The sequence below is a fragment of the Haemorhous mexicanus genome, chromosome 22 (genome assembly GCF_027477595.1).
Source record: "Haemorhous mexicanus isolate bHaeMex1 chromosome 22, bHaeMex1.pri, whole genome shotgun sequence".
In the NCBI taxonomy this organism is placed as follows: domain Eukaryota; kingdom Metazoa; phylum Chordata; class Aves; order Passeriformes; family Fringillidae; genus Haemorhous; species Haemorhous mexicanus.
The window spans coordinates 7666409-7682355 of NC_082362.1; the positions used below are offsets into that span (position 1 = coordinate 7666409).

The window sequence follows — 15947 nt, forward strand, 5'->3', positions numbered from 1 at the left end:
CCCATTATAATCTCACCACAGAAGAAAACTGTTAAAAGATGTTAGGCTGCAGAGGAGGAGAAAGAATTCAGCACTCACAGACAGCTTTCACACTGTTAATTTTATCAGCAAAGCCAACCACTAATATTAGCAATCCTTTAGCCTGTGCCTGAGGTTCCCCCAGAAGGTGGAATTAGCAACTATTTTTAGTGGACAATGTAGCACGTAGCTAAGAGGGCCAGGAGGTTAAAAATCTTCTCAGTTCCATCACTTTCCCTTATCACCAGCTCTCAGCCACCAGCCTGGAAAGGAAAGAGCAGCAGAACTAAAGAGATTCCCATCAGGTGCATCCTTCCAGGAGGTCACCTCCTCTCCTAAGGCCAGGGGAGCCTTGTTTTGGGCCATTAACCACGGGTTTTAAGTGTAACTTGGTAGGACTAGGGAAAGGGAAAGTAATTTCCCATACAAAGGGCTGGAGCAGCTGAAGAATGTGGCAAAGCAGATCATTCCTGTGGAACAAGGAGGTCAGGCAGGGAGGGCAGCACCTCCCGCAGGGCAGGAGCAGGGCAGGAGATGGCCATCAGCACTGCTGGGAGAACAGCAGCTCCATGGAGACAAGAGCCTCGTGCCAAATCCAGCTGTGGGGACACTCCCTGTGCAGCCAAGGTACACTTTTGGCACCTCTGGCATCACCTGCCCTGAATTCTAAGCCCAGATGCATCAGTGTCTAGAAAAGAAACCCATAATATACACACACAACACAAAGATCTTGCTTTAAGATTCAAGCAGTAAAGAAAATTTTGGGAGGAAAGGCAACAAATTCATGGGAAAGTCCAAGTAGCTCTAATACTAAATTCAGCAGATGCTGATTTTGGTGCCTGTGATGCACTACATGGACAGAAAAAAAAACAACAACCATCACTGGCCTGACATCATCTGTGCCACACTCAGATGGCTGCTCCATTTGGGTCCATCCAGGATGAAGATCATGACCCTGGAATGATCTTCACCTAAAGCATCAGGGCAAGATCAGCTTTGGATACTGTCCCTGATATACAAAGAAAAAGGATTCCTTGGGTGGGACACTAACAGCAGCCCCCAGTCTGAGACACTTCAAAACCACAAAAGGTAGAAAAGATGTCTGTGAAAAGGGCAATTAAGGCTCTAAACAAGTGTTGCCATCCACTACTGATTTCACCCTGCTGACAGCTCGATGGCTTCCAAGCATAATGTGGGCTTTGAAATGCTTCACAAAACCTGGCTTGCCAGAGCCTACAGGAGCTTCAGGGCTCTTTGAAACACTCCTGGAACAGACTGGTGTTAAAAGACACTCAGCATGGTTAGGGGAGAAGTTGAGTCCAGGACAGCAGAAGACAAGAAGCCAACTTGGCATAGGTAACAAAGCTGAGCTGGGTTTTATCAGCACCCCAGGCTTGTCATCAGTTGTCTGCACTGCACAGCAGGCTTTTTCAGATGACTTACTCAGGACATACCTATGAAAGAGTTCACAATCCTCAGCACTACAGCTGGGGGAAAAACCCCTTCTGCTCCATGTTCACCTCTGCAATGAAGCAGCAGCCTCAAGGCTACCAGTGGTGTGTTATTTGTAATTCCCTGCTCACTGGGAAGAGAACCAGTGCAAGCAGAGGACTTAAGCAACTCCTACAGAAATCACTACTTGTGATTTTCTCCCAGGCAGAAAAGATTTTGTAGAAATTGTACAAGGCACATCAGAACTATTAAAGCCTTTTGCACAAAAAGCACAGACACTGCCCTCAGAAGCATCTGTTTCTAACCAGCAGTAACAGCTGGAAACAGAAGTGATTCTGTGCTCCCTGATGTGCTGCCCAGGGCTGAGCTCCTCCTGCACAAGGAAATCACTGCACAGTTCAAACTAAATTCTCATTATACTACAAAATGAGGTCCACGCAGAACTTAAAAGATGGCAAAAAATTAATAAATGCCTTCCTAGATGTCACACTGCACAGCTCCAGTAATAAACTGCAAGCCCAAACACCAAATACACTGGTTTGAGGACATATAAGAGAAGGTTACTGGTTTAGGGGCTGTGCCAAAGAGATGTGATAAATCACTGGATGCATTGTCATGACCCCTGGACAATGCCTTCCAGCTCCCAGCCAGGAGCCAGGTGAAATGAGAAACCCTTAGTCCTCAGTAGAAAACACTCAGAAAGGATCCTTCCTGTTTTACTCCTGAAACTGCTTCATAATGAAAGGAGAGAAAACCTTTTTAGGAATAAGGCAAGGAGGCACCTGAATGGCTGCTGGCAATGTTTAATCCTAATAAAACACTTAAATTAAGTTATTGAGAGCCTGAGGATGACTTTCCAAAGTCTGCTCTCCTCACTCATCAGAGCAGCTCCTTACAGCAGGCTCTGTCCTGTCCAGCCCAGCCCTTGGTCGGGCACTTGCCAAGTAGCACAGGCAGAAAGTTGGCACCATTCCCTGACAGGCTCGGCAGGAGAAGTCCTTCCATGCACATCCTCCCACAAAATGCACAGGACAGGTCAGTGTGGCAAAGGCCAAAACCTGCTTGGGCTGTCACCTCCTCTCAGCCATGCCCAAGACAGGGGCACTGCATGGGGTCACATCCTCCCACCCTGCTCACCCTAATCCTTAGATGAAATGGGAGATTGAAAAGTGATGGTAGGGGAAACGAAGGTATCAAGGTACTTCACATTTGAATGGAAGTCCACTACCTGTATGATTTACAGAAATACAATTTCTCTTAGGGGGTATTTATTAACCAGAGCCCTGCAGAAAAGAGTGTGAAGCAGCTACAATGGGATTTCAATGCCAAGCCTGGCTCCAGCTGTAGCTCTTCATGACAAGAGAGTTGAGCAGTCCCTCAACAGCCCCCCAGATTTTTTCCTCATATGAGCAGCCAATGCTGCCTTGCACACCTCAGCTGCCAGCTCAGCTCCATCATCTTCCTTTAATCCAGTGGCTGCAAAACTCAAACCAAACAAAAAGGAAATTCCAAGGCTGGCAGGAGTGGCACAGCAGGCACCAATACTTAGCTCATTCCCGAGGTGTGGAAGGAGGGAGAGAGGGCAGCTGGGGACATGTGAGCAAGCTCAGGAGCAGCCAGGACTGCAAGAGCAGCAATTCCCCCGCAGCCTGCTGGGCCTGGCATGGGAGAAGTAACAGGAGGGCAGGCACAGCAGCCTGCTGATTTTTTCAGCACCTCAAGCCACTTCCCTCCCTCTCCCTGTTCCCCTTCTCAAACTGGCTGTTTCCCCTTCTCCACAGGCAGGCCCGGGGCCTGGCATCACACCTGCTCTGGGGGCAGCTCTCACTGCCAGCCTCCCACCCTTCACCTGCCCACAAGAAAAGTCCTGGTTAATAAAGCATCAGTCCCACAGCCAAGGGTGCACCAGCAGCTGGGTGCACAGCTGGATTATGTGCAGCCTGGCAGTCCAGGGCATTTCTCCCTCAAACACCAGATAAAAGCATTGCATTCCTCTAGCATCCCTCCCCAGGGAAATGCCTCCTTCACCTTCACTGTAGTTTGTTTTTCAATAAACAACATCCTTACTTCCCTTGTTTACTTTTTAAAGCACCTAGTTTAATAACTGCCTACAGTATTAATGAATTAAATAGAGGGAAACAACGTTTTGCTTCCAGTTTAAACCTTTGCTCCTAGGCAAGGATTAAGGTGCTTGATTCTCTTCACACAGAGGGCAGATCTCAGAGCTGTGTAAAGCACAATACCAGGTACTAATAAAGAAAACCCACCACAACCATACAAGGAAAATGAAAAGGCAAGGATAACTCAGGATTGCCCTGCACTGACATTTGTATTCACAGGGTCAGCTGGCAGCAAATACAGACAAGCACACGCTTCTCTGATACCCAAAACAGAAACAAACTCAGTGCCGAGCAAAACAAGGGCCGCAACTTACCAAAAAGGGGTCAGTGACACTGTCAGCAGAGGTAACACCACCAAGGGCAGGGAGAGAAAAGGGAAGTGGTTCTCCACCAAAGGGCCTCTCTCACCACTCAGCACTTTTGCAACTTAAGAAACAGCCCAAGGAGAAAAACAAACTGAGCGTGGGAACCCACTTGGGCTCAGAGGTTTGACGCAAACTGCATTTTTAGCAACATCTGCATTTGTGCCTTTTTTTTTTAAAAAGGAAGTGTCTGCAGGCACTTCCTCTGCTCCAAGGTGGGGCTCCCTGGAGAGAGAAGTCAGCTTCCATGACACAGACAGGCATCATCACAGAGAGATCTGCAATGCCAACTGTTACTCATCCACATGAACTTACCTACTGATCCCTTCTCACTAGCACCAGGTCACATTTTCCCTTGTTTTGGGCTCCAATATGGAAAACTTCTGAAACCAAACTAAGACAACAGGAAAACCTCACACTTTGCCAGAAGACCGTCAAAGGTGAGGATGGATGGGTGTGAATCTGAATTCCAAAGGACTAATTTCTTTACCTTGCATCAAGCAAGGAGAGAATTTCTGCTGAATTCAGAGAGGGTACAACTTACCAAAGGGAAACCTGAAGATCACGGCTATGTGTGCAAGTGAAGAATAACTGCTTCAGGTGCACAAAACAACCACACTCAGACACAGTTTCAGAGACAGGCTTAAACCAGCCTCAGGTCATCCCACCAGGCTGTGGGGAGCTTTGATACCCACTCAACACCCAAGTGAGTTACAAGTCTTCAAGTCACACCCACTGCTGGAACCAACCATGACATGCCATGAGAGCTCCTCTGCCACCAGATCATTCGAATTGAGCTCAGAAATACCTTTGCAAACTTGGGCAGCTTGGGTATGCAGGAGAGAGCACTGGCATCCTTTGGAGACTGCACAGAAGACAACAGCTCTGGGCTGAGAAACTTATCCCTGCCAGAAACTCATCCCTGCCTCGCTGCCGGCGAAGGGAGCAACAACAGCTGCTGTTTGCAGCCCAAGATTTCAGCCCACGCAGCTGCGACAGGGCTGCACTGCGTGGAGACAGCCCCAACCACCTGCAGCATTCCTCTGCCTCCCTGCCCCGAGCCTTGCTCTGCAGGGCTGAGTTTCACACCCACATCCTATGTATTCCCTCACAGGCAGGGCTGGGATTTATTCCTTACAGTCGAAGGGAAGCAGACTGGGTTTTGTTTTAATCTGGTCAGCATTTTATGATGTCTGATGGAAGTGAAAGTCCATGCGGGTTTCCTGTTCCCCTCACATACTCTTGGCCTGCAGATGAACCAGCTCAACAAACTCCTAAAGCCCAGGCAAGGCAGGCAGAGCCCTGGCAGGGACATCACTGCCTCCTCACCACCCAGCCCTGTGCCCAGCCTGCTGCTGGCAGCTCCAGATTGGGTTTCACTGGGCTGCTGCTGAGCGCGTGCTCCTACAGTAACCCTGACCCAGCCCTCCCTGTGCCACCTCGCTGCCCAGCCTGTCCCCACTGCCTCTGCCAGCCCTCGGCAGCCTCGGGAGGGAGGGACTGTCCCGGTGCTGAGGCTGGGGAGAGGGAGATGTGCTGAGCTGAGCTGTGGCTGCTGTCACTGCTGAGAAGCAGCGCGGACTGAAGGGACACCCCACATCACCAGGTAATGATTTATTTCAAGGAATATGAACCTGGGCTGTAGGATCAGCATGGCAGTGAAGAAGGAAATTAAGCAGGGATGATATAAATTATCAGAGACTGAAAAGGACCCATTTTCCATGCAGCACAAAGAGCAAAAAGCTTTTCTGCCTGCCTCTCTGGCAATGCAGCACAGAGGGAGTCCCAGCAAGGCACGCATTGGTGGCCCACGTTCAGCCTCCGAGGCAGCTTCAGAGAATCCATCCAGAAAGAAAAAGATTCCAAAAAGCAACAGCAAAACAAGTTGTGCAAACAAAGCCCTGATGTCTCTGGAATTTGAGACTGAAGATATGCACAAAATCGTTCTTCCTGCAGTCCAAGCACGAGCACGGCAGTTCACGGACTAGGAAGGGGGTGGCTAACACAATTAGGATGCTGATTAAGAAATCTGGGCACTTGGTGTTTACAGAAGAAATTTGATTCTTTGCACTTTTTAAAGCAAGAGACCCAGACCGGAAGAGAGACCATGAAAGGAATTTGTTTTACATGATAGTCCCCAAAGGCTTCCAGGTCTCCAAGTCAAGACATTCCCAGATGAAAGCTCTACATGACATTCTTCTTGTGCCATATACTGTTTAAACATCCTTGGGCATTTTTAATGCATACCACTGGGTTCATGGAGCAGGACAGCAATACCCAGGAGAACACTCTACAGTGTTTTACCACCACATGCTGTGCTCCTACCAGCTCAGCCTGCCCAAAGTGAGCCAGCTGCTGTGGCACCAACAAAATGCTTTCACAAATATGTTCTTAGAAACACTTAAATCAACATGAGAAAACTTCCTAAGGATAATCTATCGCATCAAGGAACAGAGAAAAAAAACCACCAGCTTTTTGATTAGTTAATCCTCAGGAAGAACACCCCTCTGATTGACACATACTTATCTTTTTTTCTCTCCTAATTAACATAGTCCATGTTGATTATCTTTAAACCACACAGTAATCTCCTCTGCCACCACAGTTTGAAAGCATTGCCTTCATACACAGCACGTTTCTTTTTAAACCTTAAATGACAGCTGACAGACCCTCCAGCAGTTAATTAACAGCCTGGTCTCTCCCCACTATGATTAAATGCATTTAAGATGAGATATTTTAAAATAAATTTTTATGCCAATCTCCCTGCATGTCACTGTCACAGACCTGACCATGTTTGGCCTGACTGGCAGTGTCCCACATGAAGGACCTGTCTGCTTTAAATACGACTGTAACACAAGTGACAGGAGACACACTGAGGTCAACTTACTGTCCCTCCCTGCCACAGCCAAGTCCAGGGTCCCCTATATTTAGACAAAGAATGTCCAGCACTTTACAGATGGAAGGAGATCACTGACTTGCCTGAAGCAAGGCCAGTGCTGGCTGCCTCTCTGAGATGGGTGTGACCAGAGGTGACAAGTCCCGGCTCCCGTTCAAGGCAGGGCACCCTGTGTCCCCTCTCCCTCCCCAGCAGCCACAGCTCCCCCAGGCACAGCCCCAGGATGTGACTGGTTGAGGAGGATGCTGCTCTGTGTTCTTCTGGTCTCAGTGGCTGTGGCCAGCACCGAGCATGGCTGTGGCCAGCCAAGGAGCAGAGCTCCTGCTGCCTTGAGAAGCAGAACTGTGCCAGGACTTGACCCTCCAACTACCCCAACCAGGGCATGGCATGGAGGACTTACACTGGGGAAGCTGCCTGGCTCTGATCACAGCCTTGTTGGCTGCCCTCAGTAAATACATTAACAGACCCCTGTAAATAGAGCACCAAAACAAGGACCACTCTGTCTCGACACAAAGAAATCAATGCTGAATAATAAGCCTTTTCCTCTTGCTAAGAAGAAGCAGATGCTTGTTTACCAAAAGCATCAAAAATCATCAAGAGGCTGTTGGATTTGACTCATAAAAATATAGAAGGAAGTTATTTATTCAGTATTTTAACTTCTGCAGCACTCAGCACTTTCAATTTTCTCTCATTCTTACTGCATCCTCCCCATGCAATGGTATTTGATCCCTGAATGACAGTTTCCAGCAGGAACAGTAAAATCGGTTTAGGAACGACTGTCCCTTTAGATTAGCAAAAAGGACAGTCAGCAGTAGCCAGGGATGTGAGATGGTTTGTGGGCTGTTTCACAGAGAACTGCCACGTGCCAGGTTTCTTTCAATAGGTTTTGATTTGAAACTGGAAGTCACAGGGAGCTTTACCTCTTGTGATGATACAGCCAGTAACTGGGCCATTGATCTGCTCCTCCTTGCAAATAACACCAGGGACTTTATTTTAGGGAACAGGGAGGCTACAACTAAGGGAGTACAAACTTAAATGTGGCTGCAACTAATAACTTGAAATTTTAATCAGCTAGAAATAAAAAATCATCAAAGACAAAGGATCAGGAACATTTTATAGTTGGAATAGTTTAATGGATTCTGTGCCTTCAAACCAGGGCAACACTTAGGACAGTTCCTTGCACAAAGCAAGATCAATACAAACTTCAGATTCGATTTAAAGCTGCAAACCAAAGAAGAAACACAGCTTTACTTTGGGTTCAGTGACCCAGCACTGAGGGAATGGGGTAACAGCCTGGAGAGACAAGGCTGCTTGTCCCCAGGAACTGAGAGCAGCACTCCCAGCACACCTACCCTGACAGCAGCCACAAATAAAACCACTCCAACATCCTGCTGGTGTAAGTGACAATCAGCCTCCGGAGCCATCAGGAAAAGCTCTCCAAATCAGACCATGAGATATAATTATGATCCATTTCAAAATGCAAACTCAGCATCACTTTCCAATCCAACTCTTCCCCCTGCGGATGTTACAAGTTCTTCCTGGAGACAACATCCCCTGTGACTCTGCTTTTTCTTTTGGTGCTCTGAATAGGGATCAGCTTACCAGGAGTCCTTTATTCCCGAAATAATTTCCATTAATCACTCACCATACACCACTTTAAACAGAAGCTGACAGACTGTGGGATGTCTAACACCAGCACAGCATCTCCCAACTTAAAAAAAAAGCTGAAACGAAGGGCACCCTAAGAGGCAAAAGGAACTGGGAGATTCTAAACAGGAGACAAGAAAACTTCTTCAAAACATTCATAAGAATGGAAGTGGTTTTATACAGCTACTTAAAAGACAAGCAGGGAAGCAGAAGTGTGAACCATCCACTCTTCATGGTATCTGCTCACAAAAAAAGTAAATTAAAGGAAAAACAGTAAAGTGCTTCCTTCTGAAGCATCACCGTGCAGTTTTGCATTTGTGATTTCTCAGCACAGCTGCAAATTAACCAATTCTTTTAGCACCTTCATGTAACTTTCAGGGGGATGTCAATGCTTTACTTCAAAATGCATATAAAGGAGTTTTTAACTCAACCTGCATAAAAACCCTGCATAGTTCTGCTGACTAAGACTCAGACTGGAAACACATTAAATAAAAGTTTTATTTTACAGGAGTTTGAACTCAGAAGAGTCGAGATTCCAGATGTGTTTATCCCTGCAAAAGTCAGGTGCTAAATTTCAGCAGAATTAGCACTTTAAGCAGTTTGGCAGCCAATTTTCTGTGGTTAACTCAGGTCTTCGTATTTCCTAAAAGCATAGAAACCCCTCTAAAAACCACACATTAAAGTAGAAAGACCATCAGAATACTAAACACTGCTATGTACCACAGAACCAGCAAAGTCTCTAACAAGAACACAGTGTACTTTAGGAAAAGGCTCTTAAACAGCTTTTTAAAAGGCTCCAGAATAGATATTTGCTTAATTTCAAGCTAGAGAGCCTCTCATAGAACATTTCATTATGTACTTGAAGGAACTAAGGACAAAAGAGTCAGGAAGATTACAGCAGTGTCAAGGTTTTGCTGGGGACTGTGCTGGGAATCTGGGTGATGTCCTGGTCCATCTCCTGACCCCACTTCCCAAAATGCAGCTCCTGGGCTGGCTCAGACACCCCCAAACACCAGTCCTGTTCACACACACTGGACACAGCATCACCCACCTCTGGGGTGGGTATTTGTGGCACCCCCACTTGCTATCAAGGCACATGGATATTCCTCTTTTGCTTTCTTGCAATTTTTTCATCATGGCAAACCAGCAGGAGGGCCAGAAATGGTGCTGACAAACTGTTTGTTTTTATTTAGACTAACTGTCTTTCAGTCTTTGCGCCACAGAGGAATGCTGCTGCTCCACTTTGCATTTGTTTTTTGATTTCTCCATCTCTTTTACAAAGCAAATAAAGGGGAAAAAACAACAAACCAAGCCTAACAATAACAACAACAAAGCCAGTGACAAGCTCTTCACACACCACCATGCAACGAGGCTTTTAAAAACCCAAACAAACTAAACAAACAAAAAAACCCAGTAAAACTCCTCCCACAATTTGGGTTCCTTTTAATTCAGTATCGAGTTGCAGAAAGCAAGCAGGAATCTAACAGGAGGACAAAAGTAAGACTAATGATAGCTTTCTACACCTTTGTGCAAATGGGATTCCCCCTTACTTTGTAACCTGACCAAGGTAAATTTATCATTTGCTAATCAAAATGACCCTACTCCAGTCCCACCTGCCATTTGGAGTCTCACAAAACACCAGCAATACACCCAGAACAGAGCTGCCCGTGCCTGTCTGTCAGCTACAGGTGCCTGAGCCAAGCCACAGGTAAGAGCCCTCTCCAAAGCATCCAGTTGGGATTCTGTACAAAAAGAGGCTGCAGGGCAGCAAGAGGTTCAGAGAAGAAAATTTATTCTCTTCATGCTGGCAAACAAATCACAGAGAGTGAGGAAATCCAGCACAGTGTACACAATAACACCACAGTACAGACAATTCCAAGCTCAACTCAACAGGGGTCCCAGTCCACCCTGAGCACCTCCAGACAGCTCTGGACCTTGGCATGAACTTACTGTGATCCACCTGGGTGCCTCCACTAAAGCCACACTGCAGCAGCAATGTCACAGATCTGTGCTCTTCCAGGGAAAACTGGAAGTGTAAGAGTGCAACCAGAGCCCAACCTGTGGCACTCCCGAGGAGACCCCGGGCAGGAGCCAGCCCTGCCTGCTGGGACAGCATGCAGCTCATTAAGCCATTGTGAGAAGTGTGTGAACAAATGAAAGAGTTCGCTAATAAGTGACAAAGATCATTTGTTTAAAAGAAAGAACTAAATCATTTCTGGTTCAGCAGTCTGGATTTAGCCTACTTGTAACAAAGGTGTTTTGAGGAAAAGCATTCTGCTTAAATGGCTTATTGCAAGTAAATCAAAGAGCCCAAAGAGCTGAACACGATGTTGATGAGGAGCAGATAAGTACTGGATAAACAGGAATAGGCACTGAACAAGGAGCCTGTCACCTCAATATAATAGAAGTGCCCAAATTTATCAAGTTGCCAACGCCAAAAATTTCCAATTCTACACTGAGATCTTCCAGGTTGGATTCCTATGTCACTCCCAGCCTTCAGCAACTCTGGAATTTGTCTTTTAAGTTCACCTTTACAGGCTTTTCTTCTCCCCAGCCTCCCTCATCCACAGGCTGATGTCCTTGAACCAGAAAGCTGCTGTCTGTCACAAAACACTTGGTTAATCCCACACAGCCCAGCATTAGGTGGCTGCAGAACAGCTCTTGCCAGTCTGCAGCTCCTTCTCAAGCTGCTGGATTCAAGCTCTGGCCAAGCTGCACATGGAAAGCAAAGGGGTGGCTTTGGGATACTTCAGCAAAAGAACAAGTGTTTACTGTTAAGGACAGGAGTGAGTTTTGCTCCATGTGTTTGTGAAAATTTCAGTCTTCAACCAGCTGCTATGAAACACCATGGCTGGAAACTCAAGTTGCAGATTTGCTCTGTACACATTACGTATGTTACACTGGAGAAAAACAATTCTGAACTAGTTTTAAGCCCATATAAGCTGCTAATTTAAATGCTGTTTGTCAGACCCATAAAGGGGAGACAGCAGCTCTTCAGAGTCTACTGCAGAATGGGACGCAGAATTTTAAACTTTCTCTGACCCCACAAACACTAGTCAGAAGCAACTGTCAAGAAAGTTAGCTTGAAGTTGTTTTAAAAACAATGAAGCAATATTTTAACCAGGGGCTCTGTGATAAAGGTACAAGGACGTAGAATCCTGAAAAAAAAACCCAGCCAGCTATTAACTGGCCCCAAAAGGTCTTTTTCTGCTGATAATCTCACTGGGGTCCTTCTACTTTGTGGTCTTTAGAAAAATCCCAAGCATTTCCAGAGACAGGAACATCTGCAGATGTTTCAAGACAACACAATCTCAGAGTCAACTCTACCATTTAAATCCTTTTAAAACATTCATTTGGCAGCCCAGCAGCGTGGGCTTCCTAACTAAAACATATTGCTCAAAAAGAGTGCTGGTGTGGGGGGTTTGTCCTTGAAACACTGGTTTGTGGCTCAGGTTTTGATTTGATGTCTGATAACCATCTCTGTCTCTCTTCCAGCCCTTACCAGGAAAGATCAGTGAGGCAAATACCCACAGCTTCCAGGGGAATAAAAGGAAAAGCCAAACAGGAAAAGTAGTTATGAACAATACAGCCCTGGCTTGGTTAATGATCAACTCTGCACAGACCATACCACTTTTATGCAAATACCACAACCTATTTGAACAGTTTTCAGTAATCAGTGGGTAGTAAGAGGCCTCTTAAGCATTGCATTTGTTGCATCACATGCAGCAAAGAAATAAAAAAGATGAGAAATCCCTACGACTCTGCTCTGTCAACAGGAAGCCCATCCACTGTGCAGGGTGAGCTCAGCTGCGTGGAGGGGTGGGCAGGAAGGGTAAGGGGTCAGGTTCCCCTGCCTGCACATTCCCATCACATCCCTGATGGAGTATGAGGCTGTCTTCTGCAGCCCTACAAACCCAGGGCACAAAATGCACACTTGAATGGAGAAAACAACTGCTGCAGTCTGCCCTGATCCTACCAGGCTCTACAAGACATGAAGGGCTCATCAACCACTTTCTATATTTCAAGCACTTCCAACCAGAGCAACCCTCAGTTCATAAGGCAACTTCAGTGAGAGTTGACAGTGCTAACTGGAATGACTGCTGATCTTCCAGGCTTTTTGCAGCAGTTTCCAAGCATCTCCTCCCTGGCTCTTAAATATCATTGACTCTCAGCACAATGGCAAAATACTCACAAAGCTACAGTGCTTTACAATGGCACAGAAGCAATTAAAGACTTCCAATAACATGCTGCTCAGAGGATTGGGTCTAATTGCTGAACGGTCAAGGGTTTTGGCAGCAATAACATTGTAAGGAGATAAAAAGGTTGTAAGGCTTCCCATACAAGAAATAAATAAATAGCAGCTCTCCAAAGAGTGGCAATGGCAGCCACACATCTATCCAAGTTCCTGACTTGGCACTTGGCACAATTCAAGATTAGGTGATCATGAAATTTCCCACCATAAAGGCCATGGCCATGTGACAGAGGAAAATGAAAGGGGTGGGGGAGAACAAAGGGCCAAGCAGGTTATAGCACAGAGGTGGCAACACAATGAGCCTGAATTACCCACTGCTGTCACTTACTGTACAGTTTGTAATTACCTGCACAGCCTCTGAACTTCCTCTTACACTGTGAAGTGTTGTTTCTTCACACTCTGCACACAAGGGCTATCACTTAGAAGAAATCTGATTACAGGAGAGAGCAACAGGCTGCTAAGGCAGGTCTGAAAGGACATTTTCTATCTATTTATCACTGAAAATAATTCTGTTTAACTTCTTGGGTGTATTTTTTTCCCCTAAGAGCTCCACCATAAACTCACAATGCTGTGAAGAAAGTGTCTACTCCTGCTCCTTCTTTTTCCCCCTCAAAGTTTAAAATGCATATAAAAACTGAGTTAACATCTTATAATAGAAAATAGACTGCTATGAGGCAAGCACAAGAACCATGGAAAGCAGTGAGCCTATCTGTGCTTTTAGAGCCATCTGGCTCCCGAGTTTTGGAGGATGAAGGAGTAAACAGGCAGGGGTGCTTCAACATGTGCTCAACTGTGCCCAGGGAGGGCTCCCACTGCTGCCTGGCAGAAAGGAAGCCAAGGCAGAGTCAAAAGTATTTAAACACAACAAAAAAGGCTTCAAAATGCCAGAGAGATGCAGGCACCAAAGGGAAGTGGTCAATCCTCAGGTTCTGAACAAAGGCTGAGCATCCCTCTGCACCTTCCTGCCCCGCTGAACACAGCCTGGTAAGACTCTCACAGGAAGGATGTGGCACAGTGAAAGCATGAGCTGGGTTTTCTCAAACCCCAAGTGAGTGCTCTGATGGCTGGGTCATCCTGCTTTGTCACTGAGCTAGAGAGGAAAAGTGGGTGACAGAGGAATCTGGCATTATTAGAGAAACTTGGAAAAGCCACTTCAGGGACACCAGCAATGAACTGAATAACTCAAACTTGGCCAGAGGCAAAGGAAGCAACTGCAGGCAGGAAGAACTGATCCATGGCAATTCCTCCAGGTTTCTTGTTAAAAACTCTTTGATATTTGCAGACTCTCTGAAGCTTTGCTTTTTTCTTTCTATCTTTCCTATCAGCTGCCTTAGAGTTTTAATAGACCAAAGTAAATTTTGAATCCTACACACAAATAAACTAGTAAATCAGCAGAATTCCCCCTAGGTTCAGTGAGAGTAGCAAGACTTTCTGGAACAAGTTACAGCTATAAATTCTGAGCATTTTGATAAACACAAGTCTCCCGGACATTATTTGAATCCTTGTGAACCTGAAATGAATTAGACCCAGACCAGCTGACTACATTACTGACTAAAAGCGTCAACACAAGAGTAATTTCTGCTGATCTCTGAAAGTCAGAGCTGATCAGCCAAATACATCTACTAAAGAATACACTGAAACAGAAGTTTCTGATAATGTTTGGGTCACCCCTGCCCTTCCCACTCCACAGAGAACACATTTTTAGCGTAGCAAACAACTAAATCTGGATTTTTAGGTCTCGTCCATGATGAAATAAGGACATCCAATATTAATCAGCCTTTGTGAAATTGTAATTAGGAGCACAAACTTTAAATGCTAGCCTTTACTAGGCCAGCCCGAGAGCCACAGCACCATCCTGATTGAGAACACTAGCAAAATATTAATCCAGCACTCAGTCCTCTGAGAACACTTCTGCGTGGGCCAAAAGCTCTGTCATTCTCATGCTTATTAATCTTCCCTCACAGGAGGCAAAGGACAGCGTAAGCTCCACTCTGATAACTCTGTTATCTCTCTCCCCAGAAAAGGAAAGGGTGGTCCTTCCAACCAAGTGGCCATTTAAACCACCACGAGGCACTTCGCTGCAGGGATCCGTGTGACATGTGACAGAGGGAGCAGAGACGAGCAGCATTTCCCCTTTTTTTGATCCCTTTCTGTACAGCCTCCATCCGTGGGTTAAGTGTTTGAGCAGGGGATAAAACAAACACCTTAAAAGCACTTAAATTGTTACCTGGCTACCTACTCTAGCTCGGTAAATCATCCCGAGCTCCAAGGAAATGTTTCAGCCCACAGTATGTTAGGTTTTCACCACAATTCCAGAATTACTGCAACTTCCCAAAGCCCAGGGCACATCCAGTTTGCATCACTGCTTTGAAAGAAGAGTTTAGGTACATCTCTGTTAAACCTACATTATCAGCAACCGCAGGGAAAGGCCCTGATTGTTTACAGGCAACACTGCGAATGGAAAAAATTACTAATTACAAACATTTTGGGTTGAGTACAAGAGGCTCACAGAGACTTAGCTGAACTGATTACCAACTGCAGCAGTGATTGCTAGCGCTCACAAAAGAAGGCACAGAGTCCGGGGACTCATCTCCATATGAAGCATAAGCAGAGATATCCACTAAAGATTTCCAGCTGCAGTTCTAGCAGGAGCTTCTTGCGACAAGAACACAGTTCCAGGTGGGACCCAGCACTTTATCTGTAAGCCTTTCAGGATGCTTTCAAGAGATAAAGCAATCTGTTGGCTTCTTTAAAGAAGTCTCAAGCATGGCTAGACCACAGCGACTATCTCTTTGAACGCTTTATCTACCACCCTATAGCTGCCACTTCCCTCCTTAATCCTTCCAGCCAAACCCCACGACTCAGGCAGGGGCTGTTAATTGTTTATAAATTAAATGATTATTCGTATCTGCATATCAAAGGCGAGGTGGGTGAAGCCGGAGAGACTGATTTTCCATGCGGCTTAGTTTGGGACACGGAGACACTCTGCACTTCAGAGCTGCCCAAGACTGACAGTGCTCAACAACTGGCAGCAGCGCACGTCTCTGCCTTGTGACCCGCAGGTGCTGAGTGTAAGGTCTCAGACCTGCTCCTGTGGCTGCGACCTGGGACACCCCAGCCCTGCAGCCCCCCCCTGCCGCTCTGCGATAACCCGAGATCAGATAAAGGGGGTGATCTCTGCTCTGAGCCCACAACACGGCCAA

At 46.2% G+C, this 15947-nt stretch overlaps 1 protein-coding gene across 4 annotated transcripts in view; it reads right to left on the bottom strand.

The window, feature by feature from the left end:
• Positions 1 to 15947, bottom strand: part of SSH2 (slingshot protein phosphatase 2) — a 90028-nt gene that overhangs the window by 34439 nt on the left and 39642 nt on the right. The window lies entirely within an intron of this gene.